The following is a 12,422-nucleotide window of genomic DNA, read 5'->3' on the forward strand; positions in this document are numbered from 1 at the left end:
CGAGCCTTAGGGAAAAAGTGTAAATATGCAAAAGTTTAGGGGCAAAATCATAATTTTTCCAAAGTTAGAGTTAAGGACTGTTTTGATAAATGTGAATATTAAATAAGTTAAATTTGCTATTATAGATCAAGAAGAACAGAATTCGAGGCTAGACCGAGGAAAGAAAAAGGTTGAGGACTAAATCAAAATATTTGATCGTATTTTGTATCGAGGTAAGTTTGCAGTAAATAAATGCAATGTTTTATTAGTTATAATTAATGATGTTATTTTTCAGCATCTATATATTTATTTTTTAAATTTATTCCTTGATGATTCAAGCAAGAATTGATGGAGAAATGATACTTAAAAGTCCTGATTGAACCTTAGGAATGTGTAGGATACAAATGTCATGACATTAGGGTTTAAGGATACCAAGTAAGACCATGCCAAGGCATGGCATCGGTAAGTTTTACAAGGCAAGGAAATCATGTAAGACCATGTCAAGACATGGCATTGATAAACTACGATAAGGCAAAGATCCCATGTAAGACCATTCCAAGGCATGGCAATGGTGAGTTCATAAGGCAAGGATACCACGTAAGACCATGTCAAGACATGGAAATGGTAAGTTTAAAAAGGAAAGGTACCCGTGTATCCTTAGTATTCCAAATGATTCAACAGAAAATTTAAAATGTGTACCAAAGGGAAGGTAAGATAAGTTCATGTTCAAAAGGTTTAGGTTATCTTGATAATTCATTTAGAATGTTGTTATTTATTTACATGTAAACTTACTAAGCTTTATGCTTACTCCCTTTCTTTTCTCTCTATTTTATAGTATCACAAAGCCAACTCAAAAAATAGAAAGGACGTCGGAGATCGCCTTACACTATCAACGAGTTATCTCGGTATTTTGTGACTAGAATTACTTTAAGTTATGACATGTATAGGGACTTGGCTATTTTGTGTGTATGTCCCTATGATATGATTAAAGAATGGCATCTGAATACTTGGTAATGATTAGCTTATGATATAGCTAAACAAGAACATGTTTTGGTATTATGTATGCCTAAATGAGGTTTGGTGCAAAGAAATTATGAAGGAGTAAGAGTTGGCCATGGAACAGTTAGGAAACAGCAGCAGTGATGTGGATTTGAAAATTCACTAAAAATTATAGAAATGTAATTAAATGGTGAATGAGATATAGAATTAAATCTTATTGAGTCTATTTTTATATGAAATAAATAGAGCAAGCAAAGGAAGTCTATATTCGGAGATATTTAAGTTTTTGTAAGACTGGTTCAGAGTGACTTCGTGATCCCCTATTTCAACTTTGGAAAATCACTAGAAATTGTAAAAAAATAACTATAAGTCATAGTTTATATGTCTAGATAACTTAGTGAGTCTAATTTCATTATAAATAAATATAAACATTATCTGAATTCTTTATAATGAGATAATCAATTTTTAGTGAAGAGAGGTCAGGTTCACTAAACTGCGAAACAGGGGAACATTTAATGAATAAACTGTACTAATTTTCCAAATAAAAAATTCTAGAAAAATTATAATAGGAAGATATATGAGTCTAGTTTTATAAAAAAATTACAGATTTAAATTTTGAGTTTCGTAACTCGAGTTATAATTAATTTAGTGACTGTTACACAAATGGACAGTTTTATTATGAATAGTGAAATAAATTGTTTTGATTTGTGTAAGTAATCGAAAAATTTTTAGTGTTCCCGGTTTGGTCCCGAACCGTTCCAATTGCATGTTTTAGGGCCTCGAATGCCCTTTTTAGGGATTTATTGGATGAATGCGAGCGAATTAATTTTTAAAAGTAAAAAAAAATTATGTCCCAAACAAGTAAGATAAGTATAGTAACGCCTCGTGCTCGACTCTGACGACGGTCTCGGGTAAGGGGTGTTACAGTAATTGATGGAAAGAATTTCGGAAATGAAAATATGGAAAAAAAAGGATCATATTGTAAAATTTGAAAAATTTAGGGATTAAAGTACAATTCTAGCAAAATGAGAAAAATAAATTATTATTGATTATTTGGCATGGCAATTATATGTAAGTATGATAAGAATCATTTTTGGGCTAGGCTGGAAAGATTGGAAAATACAAGAACTGAATTATAAATTTCCCGATTTTATTCATAGAAAGGGAAAAGATGAAATCTTCACCATATACCAATTTATATTAAAAAAATTATAAGTGAATTATGAGATTTTGGATCAATAATTGCCTATCATTGAGAATAAATTGCATTTTGAGACAAAAAGTGGCAAAATGATAATTTTATCACAAAAGTAATTTGGCCATTTCCAAATATTTTATGATGGAAATATTGTTTGGATAAAATTTCCAATAATAGATCTTTCACAAAGAGATCTATCTTATACAATAACGGTATCTAAGGATGATGATTAATTGAGCAGATGACCCAGTTAGTCTGTTCTTTACAAGAGCCAAAGCATAATCTTTTTGCTTTTTAAATAGGATTTTCCTTGCTTAATGCATAAGTATTTGCTACCAATGGGGAACTTTTTCTCATCTTAAATTCCAAGATTTGATTTGCACCAATGGAAACCTATGGAAGTTATGAGATTATAATATATGGAATTGGGCTTCAATTAGTGAACATAAGCTTGTAATTTTTGCGTGTGGGCTTAGCAGCCAATTTGTGTTAATTTTATGGGAAAGAAAGGATGAAAAACAAACCCCTATCAACTTCTACATGCTTCTACCGACTAGCAGCTCTCCCATGGAGCTTCTTTCCATTTTTTTTTCATTTTTCCAAGCTTTTCTTGCAATTCCTTCAAAAATCTCAACACACATATTGAAATTTTGTTAAAATCTCTTAGACAAATCTTTTATAAGCTTGTATCTTCCCTTGAATCATCATTTTTTAGCGAAGGGTTTCTTTAGCCTAGAGAGAGAAATTTGAATTTGGACGTTGAATAACAGCTTAGAAAGTAGGGATATTAATTTTGATATATTTTTGCATGTATGAAAAATTAGGAAATTAATGTTGGATTTTGAATTTCCAAGCTAAGATGATGACGGAAACAAGTATTTGGGAGCTTGATGTTGAGTATTTATGCATCCAAGGGTAAGTAGCCTTGGATAATGTTTCTTTCTTTATGCTAATATGTTCAGAAGTTAATGAGTTTGTACTATGAATATGAAAATCACTATATAATAATTGTGTTTAAATTCCATGACATAAATATGCTAAAATAAATTGTTGGCAAAATTGTGGTAGAGATATTTAACTGATAAATGTTTTAGGAACCTAATACTCTAAAGTGACTTGGAAAGTATGAAAATTAGAGAATTATGGTATTAATGTGGAAACATTCACAAATATGGCTTTAAGATAGAATATAGTGATTTAATTGTCAAAATTGTAAGTTGTTGATATTATTAAATATGGTCTAAAATGGGGAAACATAAGTATATTTTTGGAATTTGAAAAAAAAAACATTCGTTTAAATTTAAGGCCTAAGACGACTTTGTGGAAAATGAATATGTACTAGCATTTAGTGTGCTAATTTGTGCGTGTTGGGGATTGACCCGTATAAACAACAAAATAGAAAAGGTAGAGAAGATCAAACACAAATATTTTATGTGGAAAACTTCTCTGAAGAGGATAAAAACCATGGGCAAAGGAGGCTTCGGTTTTTCAATAAATGAGTAAACAAACAAAAGTACAAAATGGAGAAAATAAACCTAAATGTACTAAACATACAAACCTAAACCCCGAAAACAAATTCCTAACTTGGGAAGAAAATCCTTTCATAGTTACCACGAAACTCTCACCAAAACTTATATGCGACTACATCTTGTCACTCTCAAGAAAAGCCCTTGTTGATTGGCATGTATAAATCAAGGTTACAAAGGCCCTTAAAATAGGCTAAGATTAAAGGTCTAATTATACTAAAATAACCTTGAAGTAATCAAAGTCTAACTGGGAGAAGAATTCTTGATTGGAGTCTAAAACACGACTGCTTACGTGAAGAATACGTTGCATCGTCATGACGTCCCATGCATGCTTGTCACGACATTGTTGCTGGCTTAAGTTGAGAGTTCATCATGTTGTCCCAAATTCAAGGACCTCATTGTCCTAGCACCGAGCCTATTTAAGCCCTTATTTAGTTGCTCATCGATTTTCGCCTAAGGTGTTTACAACATGTCCAATAAATGTGAAGCGTACCCCATAAATCTCCACATTGACTTGTATTTATCACACCTCCTTTTCCATGCCCCAGTCATGGGCCTAACTCAATTTGTAGAATGTTAACAAGTCTAAGCCATGCTCAAACTTAGAAACTAAAAAACTCTAAGTCTCCAAATAAAAGTTGTATAATGCAACAAGGGTAAGTAAAAATAGAACAGGAGAGAAAACATAAACTTTCTACACTTGACTGTAAGCCTCTGTGACCAACCTTACATAAAACACTTTACGAACCATTCAAGTCCTAAAGATAAAAAAGAGGATGAGATTCCTCTCTAAATCAGGCACATGCTTGACATCTAACACGACTCTACCTCCAACTGAATTATATGTGGAGAATAATGAATTGTCACCCTCTTTTTTGACCACATCATCTACATTTGTTATCTGGAACTGCCAAAACTCAAATTTGTGATCCCTTCGAGCTTTTCGATGTCTAAATTCATTGTGTTACTGAATGAGTCGACCTGTGAAAGCTGAACCTAGGCTTTGATACATGTTTGTAAGGGATCGACCAGTATAAACAATGAAATATAAAAGGTAGAGAAGATCAAACACAAATTTTTACGTGGAAAACTCCTCTGAAGAGGATTAAAACCACAAGTGGGCAAAGGAGGCTTTGACTTTCCACTAAATGAGTAAACAAATGAAAGTACAATATGTAGAAAATAAACCTAAATGTACTAAACATACAAAACTAAATACAAAACTAAACCCCAAAAACAAAGTCCTAACTCCGGAACAAAATTCTCTCCATAGTTACCACGAAACCCTCACCAAAACTCATATGTGACTACTTGTCACCCTCAAGAAAATCCCTTATTGATTAGCATGTCTAAATCAGGGTTACAAAGGACCTTTAAATAGGCTAATATTAGAGGTCTAATCATACTAAAAAAACACCGAAGTAATCAAATTCCAACTGGGAGAAGTCCTGTTTGGATTCTAAAACACGATTTCTTACATGAAGAATACACTATGCCGTGGTGACTTCCCATGCATGCTAATCACGATGTCCCCACCGCCTTAATTTGGGAGTTTGTCTCATCATCCTGACATCAGTGACCTCCTTGTCCTGATGTTGTGCCTTTTTTATTCCTTCTTTAGTTGCTCATCGATTCTTATTTAAGGTGTCTGCAACATGTCTGATAAATACGAGGAACACTCCACAGTGTGTCTAGACAAGAATGGTTTAAACAATCTTTGAATCTTATAACTCTGATTTATGTTCTGTTTAAGAAGTTAAATATGTCAATGGCCTTAAATAAATTATTCTATTTATGACTTTGAGTGCCCTAGTAAACTTATTGAAATAGTTAAGATACGATTATCATGCCAATGGGACAGATGTGCACCTAGAGTTCTATATCGAGAGTTTTACATCTAAATTTTTGTTCCCTCAAGCTTTGCACATATTATATGAACCTACTGTTGGCATTTAGGCCTTATATTCACCTACAAATTCTAATGTCTTTGGGCTTAGCACTTTAGTGCTATTGTCACACCTAGTTTTCATTGAATAAAATAGTAATTTGATGGGCTCTACTGAAAAACTCGGGAATCTTTTTGGTTAATTTACAATTTGTTGAGTTTCAATTCTGGTTCAGTTAAGATAGAACCAACTGATTCCTTAGTGGAAGGCAAAATGATTATCAATGAATGGTCATTTAGGGCCTTGGGCTATGCTTAAAAAATGGTTATATATATGGGTGATGAGTATTTTTAGGAAGGTAAAATTCTCCTCATTTTTGTTTTTTATTTTCTTTTCTTTTACAACATATTCTTTGGTTGCTCCGAAAAAGAAGAAGTTAAGGAAAGCTCTGCACAGGGCATTGAATGTGAGATTCGAAGTTTAGGAAGTAGAGAATCCAGTAAGATGGTAAGCTCCTAAATCTCTTTGTACTCGTGAATTTGAGGAAAATAGAAGTAAGGATTTCTAAAAAGCTTTTATATAATAATGGATTTTGGGTTTTAAGATTTGAACACCTTTGGTTTAACCAGTATATTTGATTGTCATACTTAACTACCAGGAAAAAAGAGACTCTGACATTTAGAAAAGCTAAGCTGGTAAGGATGAAGAACAACAGGTGAGTTTCTGTACTCTATTTTGGGTGTTTACTTACTGTTGAGTTGGAATGTTCTGCTCATATGTTTGTTATGAGTTGTCTAATTTCCATGGTTGTATATGATTACAATGAATGAGTAAGGTATGCATCGATAATGCTATGGAAATATATGGATGATTATGAGTATGTTCTCTGAATGCAAGATGTGGTTGTGTATTGACATATTGATATATGGTGTACTACATGTTATAGTAATAAGTGAATTGTTATGTGTAAAAAGTATATTTATAAATTGCGAAGTACGGAGGGATTTACATTGACAGGTTAGAAGAAGATAGAAAACTTTGGCGTAATGGAGGCATGGGCGAATTGAAAGGGGATTGAAGAGAGTTTGACGGCATCATGGAATGCTTATCTACTAGTCTTTCAGGGCGACACCATGTAAATGGTATACAGGTCCTATAAGGTGGCATTTCAATAGGGTTTACTAATTTTTAGGAATAAAAAGTTCATGATTAGCCATAACATAATCTAGTGGTGAACAAGTACACTTCATGAAAAAATTGGAGTCTGCCATGATATTGAATAGGGAAGCCTATCTGGTCATAAAAAGGGAAGTCACCATATGACTTGCGCGGGGAGCAGTTTGACATGATGATCATGTTGCATCTGAGAATGTTGGCAAACGTGCTAATAAGAGGATCTACCAAAACTCGAAGGTAAGAGGATTTGGTAGAAACATCTTAAACGCGTCATATTTGAAAGGAATAGGTATTTCCTTCAAAGTCTTTGTAAATAAGTATTCGCCATTAAGAGCTTGCTAGATTTTGACGAGTAAACCAGCAATGGCTATGATAAAATGAGATGATTATGCAAATTTTAATCCTAAGTATTCATGGGTAAAGAGGTCACCAGAAATAGGGGGAAGTTCGCCAAGAAGTATCTTGGGTGGAAAGTCTACCAAGAATTAACAAAATAAGTTGATGTCTGTTAGGACTATATAACACAGAGAAGTCTACTTGGGATTACCAAATGTAGAAGTCCGCCACGGGCAATCTAAGAAAGAGATAGTTCACCGAGAACTATCTATTTTTGGGAGTATCTTAGTAGAATGGTCTGAATTAGAAAAGTCCTATGGGACTATCTTGAAGGTACGAGTTTGCAATAAAAGGGATGCTTATTTATTAGCTATGTCTCAAATTCAAGGCCGCAAATAAGGATATCAATAAGTAGGTCTTCCATAAAATAACAGTTTATGCACATGCTAAGTCATCAGAACATAGTTACCAGGGTAACACGGTAAGTCTATATTAAGTTAAAAATAGAATGAAGGGATTAGGGTAAGAATCCGCAATTGCAGCAAGATATTTGCTAATCCACCAATAGTAGTCGTCGATCCGTATATCCACATATATGGTTATAATTGATGAGTCAAACCAGGAAAGGTAAAATTGAAGTCTGAAATAAAACTAAACAAGTTCAAGTCTTAGAAAGGGGTCGTCAGTTAGAGTAAAATTCCAACTAAATCAGCATGATTTGTCTGCCAACTATTCATTTAAGAAGAATGCATGGGCGTCGTCTACGCTATCCAAACCGCAGAACCTCTTATGATATACAAGGAGTTTAATTATGTGTATTAGTCATTTATTTATTGAAATTCAAGACATTTGTAAACATTACTGTATAGATTCTCAATAATTTCTTTCGAACTTACGTGTAATTTACCTCGAATGTCAGGTCAAGTGATTACTCAAGGATTCTCACTAAGGCTTTTTCAGGCACTGTCAAGTCCACGCGAATGGCGTCATAGTTGTACCATGCATATAGAGTGGCACCTTTAAAGGCTACACCTCGCGGTTGAAATAAGTTAAGTTTTATTTAAGTTTACAATTTCCAAGTCGTTATACATATGTAAGTGATGGTCGTGAAACTAATTAATAATTCGACTTAAGGCAAGCGCACCTATCGAATAATACATAGTTATGGTGAGACCAGAATATCGTATCCACGAGGACTAAAAGTACTAGTAGTTACTCTCTTTTTATTATCTAGCCTAAGAATTTAATGGTGTTTTTAAACTAAACTAATTTTCTAATTTATTTAAGATCATGATAGAGGTGAAAGTTGGAAAATACTTTAGGAAAACCAATTGAGAAGACAATACCCAAGAAAGAATCCACCTAGACTTCACTTATTACCTTTGACTTAGACGATTTATTCACTTGACTTATTTCGTAGAAATCCCTAATTTATGTTAATATCTCTCTCGAGACTAAGAACAACTTACCCTAGGTTGATTAATTGAAATCTCTTTCTAATTAAAACCCCTATTGTCGCATTAACTCGATCTATGGTTTCCCTTATTAGATTTGACTCTAATCCGGCAGATTTATGTCATCCTATCTCTAGGATTGCATTCAACTCCACTTAATTATGAATGATCTACTCTTAAACAGGGACTTTTATTCCACTGAATAAGCACATCAAAAACTTGGATTAATATCCTGAAATATTAAAGCAATAATTAAAACTCATAATTAAGAATAAGAACAAGTATTTATCATATAAATCAAAGCATAATAAGATTCGTCATAGGGTTCATCTCCCTTAGGTATTTAGGGAGTTTAGTTCATAATAATAATGGAAAACATCTCAAAGTTTGGAAAACAACAAAACATAAAAAAAAAACCCAAGAACTTATAGGAAATTGGATGGAAATCTTCAGTCTTGATGTAGATCCTGGCTCCGAGGTGATTCCAATGGCTAGTCGCGAGTATTTTCTACCTCCAACTCTGTGTCTCCCCCTTAATCCTCCTCTAGGGTGTTTTTATAGGCTTTAAAATGCTTCAGAACCCTCAAAAGTTCCCTTTTTCGAGTAGAATTAGACTTGGGCTTGATAGGGAGACGGTCGTGTGCCACGCCTGTGTGCAAATACTTCAAACCGTGTGCAATTCTGACTTGGATTAATGCCGAAATGGCCATGACACACGAGCGTGTGGTCTGCCCGTGCGCCTCACACGGCCGTGTGGATTGCTCGTGTGGAAGTGCCTAGGCCGTGTGAAACACTGTTTTAAACCCAATTTGTCTGTTTTTGGCCCGTTTCTCGCTCTTTTTGCTATCCTAAGCTCTCCTAAGTATAAAACATGAAATTAAAGGATTAGGAGCATCAAATTCAGTAAAAACAAGGAAAGATCATTCATAAATATGCCAAGCATGGGGTAAAAATATGTATAGATTACTGTTTATCAGTAAGCATGTACATGCTCAATATGTAAAGTTAAATGTAAGAACCTTAGTAACTATAGAAAGTTTAATTGTAGTTATGTAAGACACCTGCTGATAATTAATGAAATTAGAGAAAATTTATGTGATAAATATGAATTTAATCTGACATTTTTTAAGTTATAAATAAATCTAGTCAGAATTGTTGCTAAGCAAATCGAGTTAATTGTGACACTTGGTACCCGAACCCGATGATTGGGTCGAGTATAGGATGTTATAACTATCTAGTTGTATGGGATGGATGCACTGATGTGTAGTCTAATTGTGTTGGAGGGATGTGCAATGGTACCTAGCACTTATGTGCTTTTGATTGTATAGGATGGATCTCGAGTATTCGAGCCACTGTTTTACTAGATTTTATAAGGGTGAAACAAATTTAAAACCATAATGAGATTATTTACATTCAAATGCACATTATTAAAGGAAAAGAACAATATTATGATCTATTTTTGTAACACCCCTAACCTGTATCCATAGCCGGAGTAGGGTTACAAGGTATTACCAATCAATTCACAACATATAGCATACATTTATCAAACATAAAGCATTCGTTCTCATAAATCATTCAACACAATCACATTGTCCCTTATAAGGGCCTATGGGGCCTTAAACATGCTTTAGAAGTGGTTCTAGACTAAATTGATAACATATGAAAACTTTGGAAACTTAGAAAAATTTCAACCATACAAGGGTCACATGCCCGTGTGAACAGGCTGTGTGCCTCACACGGCTCCAAACATGCCCGTGTCTTAGACCGTGTGGAAACAGGGCATACATACTGACTGAGGTCACACGACCAACCACATGCCCGTGTGTTTAGCCCATGTGCCCTTCGAAGTGGCCACACATGCCCGTGTGCCAGGTCGTGTACTAGGCCGTGCCAAAACTATAGGGTATATTGACATATGTAGGGTATATTGGCGAGTCACACACCCATGTGTGAGATCATGTAGAGCATGCTGACAATTCAATTTCATCCCCAGTGGGCACACGGTCGTGTAACATGACCGTGTGTCACACATGGCTAAGACACACGCCCGTGTCTCTACCTGTGTGGACAAAAATAGGCCATTTGCAAGGCCAATTTGCCACCCTTATTCATGCTCACCTAAACAACCAAAATGGTACCATTTCATCATACAATTAGGCAGCCAAAATCATCAACCAAATGCACAATTCATACCAATATAATTTCACCTATTCCAAATCTCAAATGACTACCATTTACTTAGCCAAATACATGCCAAAACAATATCAATCTATATAGTCCATTTACCATAATTCACACTCACATAACTTCCTTACATATAACCACACAACATCTAAAATCATACCTCATCGAGGCATTTCTCAAGCATTTTATACTCCACAATTCAATTAACCATTTGAGAAACTATAAAACCATAACCACATTCATACCAAACATACCAAGAGAAGCCATTACTTATTGCTATATATACAAACCAAAACATATACAATTTACAAGCCAAATCTCATGGCTATAATCACAACCAAAATACAACACCTAGGCTATACATGCCATATTCCAAAAATGTATAATCCAAAAGTACCAACTTTGATGTTTGATAGTGTGATGATGTTCCCGAAGACTCCCAAATCCCAGCTAGCCTTGATTTACTATAAAACACAGAAAAATAACACAAAGTATGCTTCATAGCTTATTAAGCTTGTATTATATAAACTTAACTAATCACAAATACAACATTCATCAATCTAAACATATTACCATGTACTTTGTGATTACTAACAAACCTTTCAACTGCTTATTCATAAGCTTATATACAAACTTTGTAACTTCTTCGAGTTTAAGCTCATAACATACATGTACATACCTGTACCAATCCATAACAAGTTCATACATTCACGGAATGTCGTTCAATACTTTCGTACACTAAGTGCCATACTCGATATGTCACACACTAAGTGTCGTACATAGCTGAAGATACCTCAAATCACACACTAAGTGCCATATATAGCCGAAGCTATGTCGAATCGCACACTAAGTGCCATATATAGCCGAAGCTCTGTCGTATCGCACACTAAGTGACACAAATAACCGATTTGTCGTCGAACATATCTGTAGTCCCGTATATACAATTTATGTAATACCAAACATTAAAGCATAATTATTACAATGCTTAATACATACGAACTTACCTCGGATGCTTAAACAGCGAATCGAGTCGATTAGTCGATAACTTTATCTTTTCTCCGATTCAAGTCCGTATTTCGCTTTCTTGATCTAAATATATTCAAAATTAAGTTATTTAATCATCTATTCATTCAATTTGGTGCAAAACATACATTTAGGTATATTTGCACATTAGCCTCTAAACTTTCACACTTTTAACAATTTAGTCCTTTTCTCATAAAACACAAAATTCACATAATTCAACAAAACCCATGCTTGGCCAAATTACCATAGTGCTCCTAGCATCCCATAATTTTCATTTATTGACACTTTTAACCACTACATTTCACATTTCTCAATTTAACCCATTTTTGACATTTTTTGTCAAAAATCACTTTACAAAAACTATTAATCTAACATTACACCTTCCAAATCTATCATCAATCATCAAATTAATCCAAAATTCAACAATGGAAACAAGTTAAATCTTTAACAATTTTAAAATCTAGGGTACGAGCTAGCTAGAATACGAAGCAACGATCTCAAAAATATAGAAATCATTAAAAACGGGATAAAAATCACTCACCAATTTAACAATGAAGTAGCCGAACCAAGGAACCCTAAAAATGGCTTCTTCTTCCTTCAATTTTGGCGGATGAATGCATGAAAGAAGATGACTATTTTGTTTTCTCTATTTTACTGAAGT

This window comes from Gossypium arboreum, chromosome 4, assembly GCF_025698485.1.
Source record: "Gossypium arboreum isolate Shixiya-1 chromosome 4, ASM2569848v2, whole genome shotgun sequence".
NCBI classification, from domain to species: domain Eukaryota; kingdom Viridiplantae; phylum Streptophyta; class Magnoliopsida; order Malvales; family Malvaceae; genus Gossypium; species Gossypium arboreum.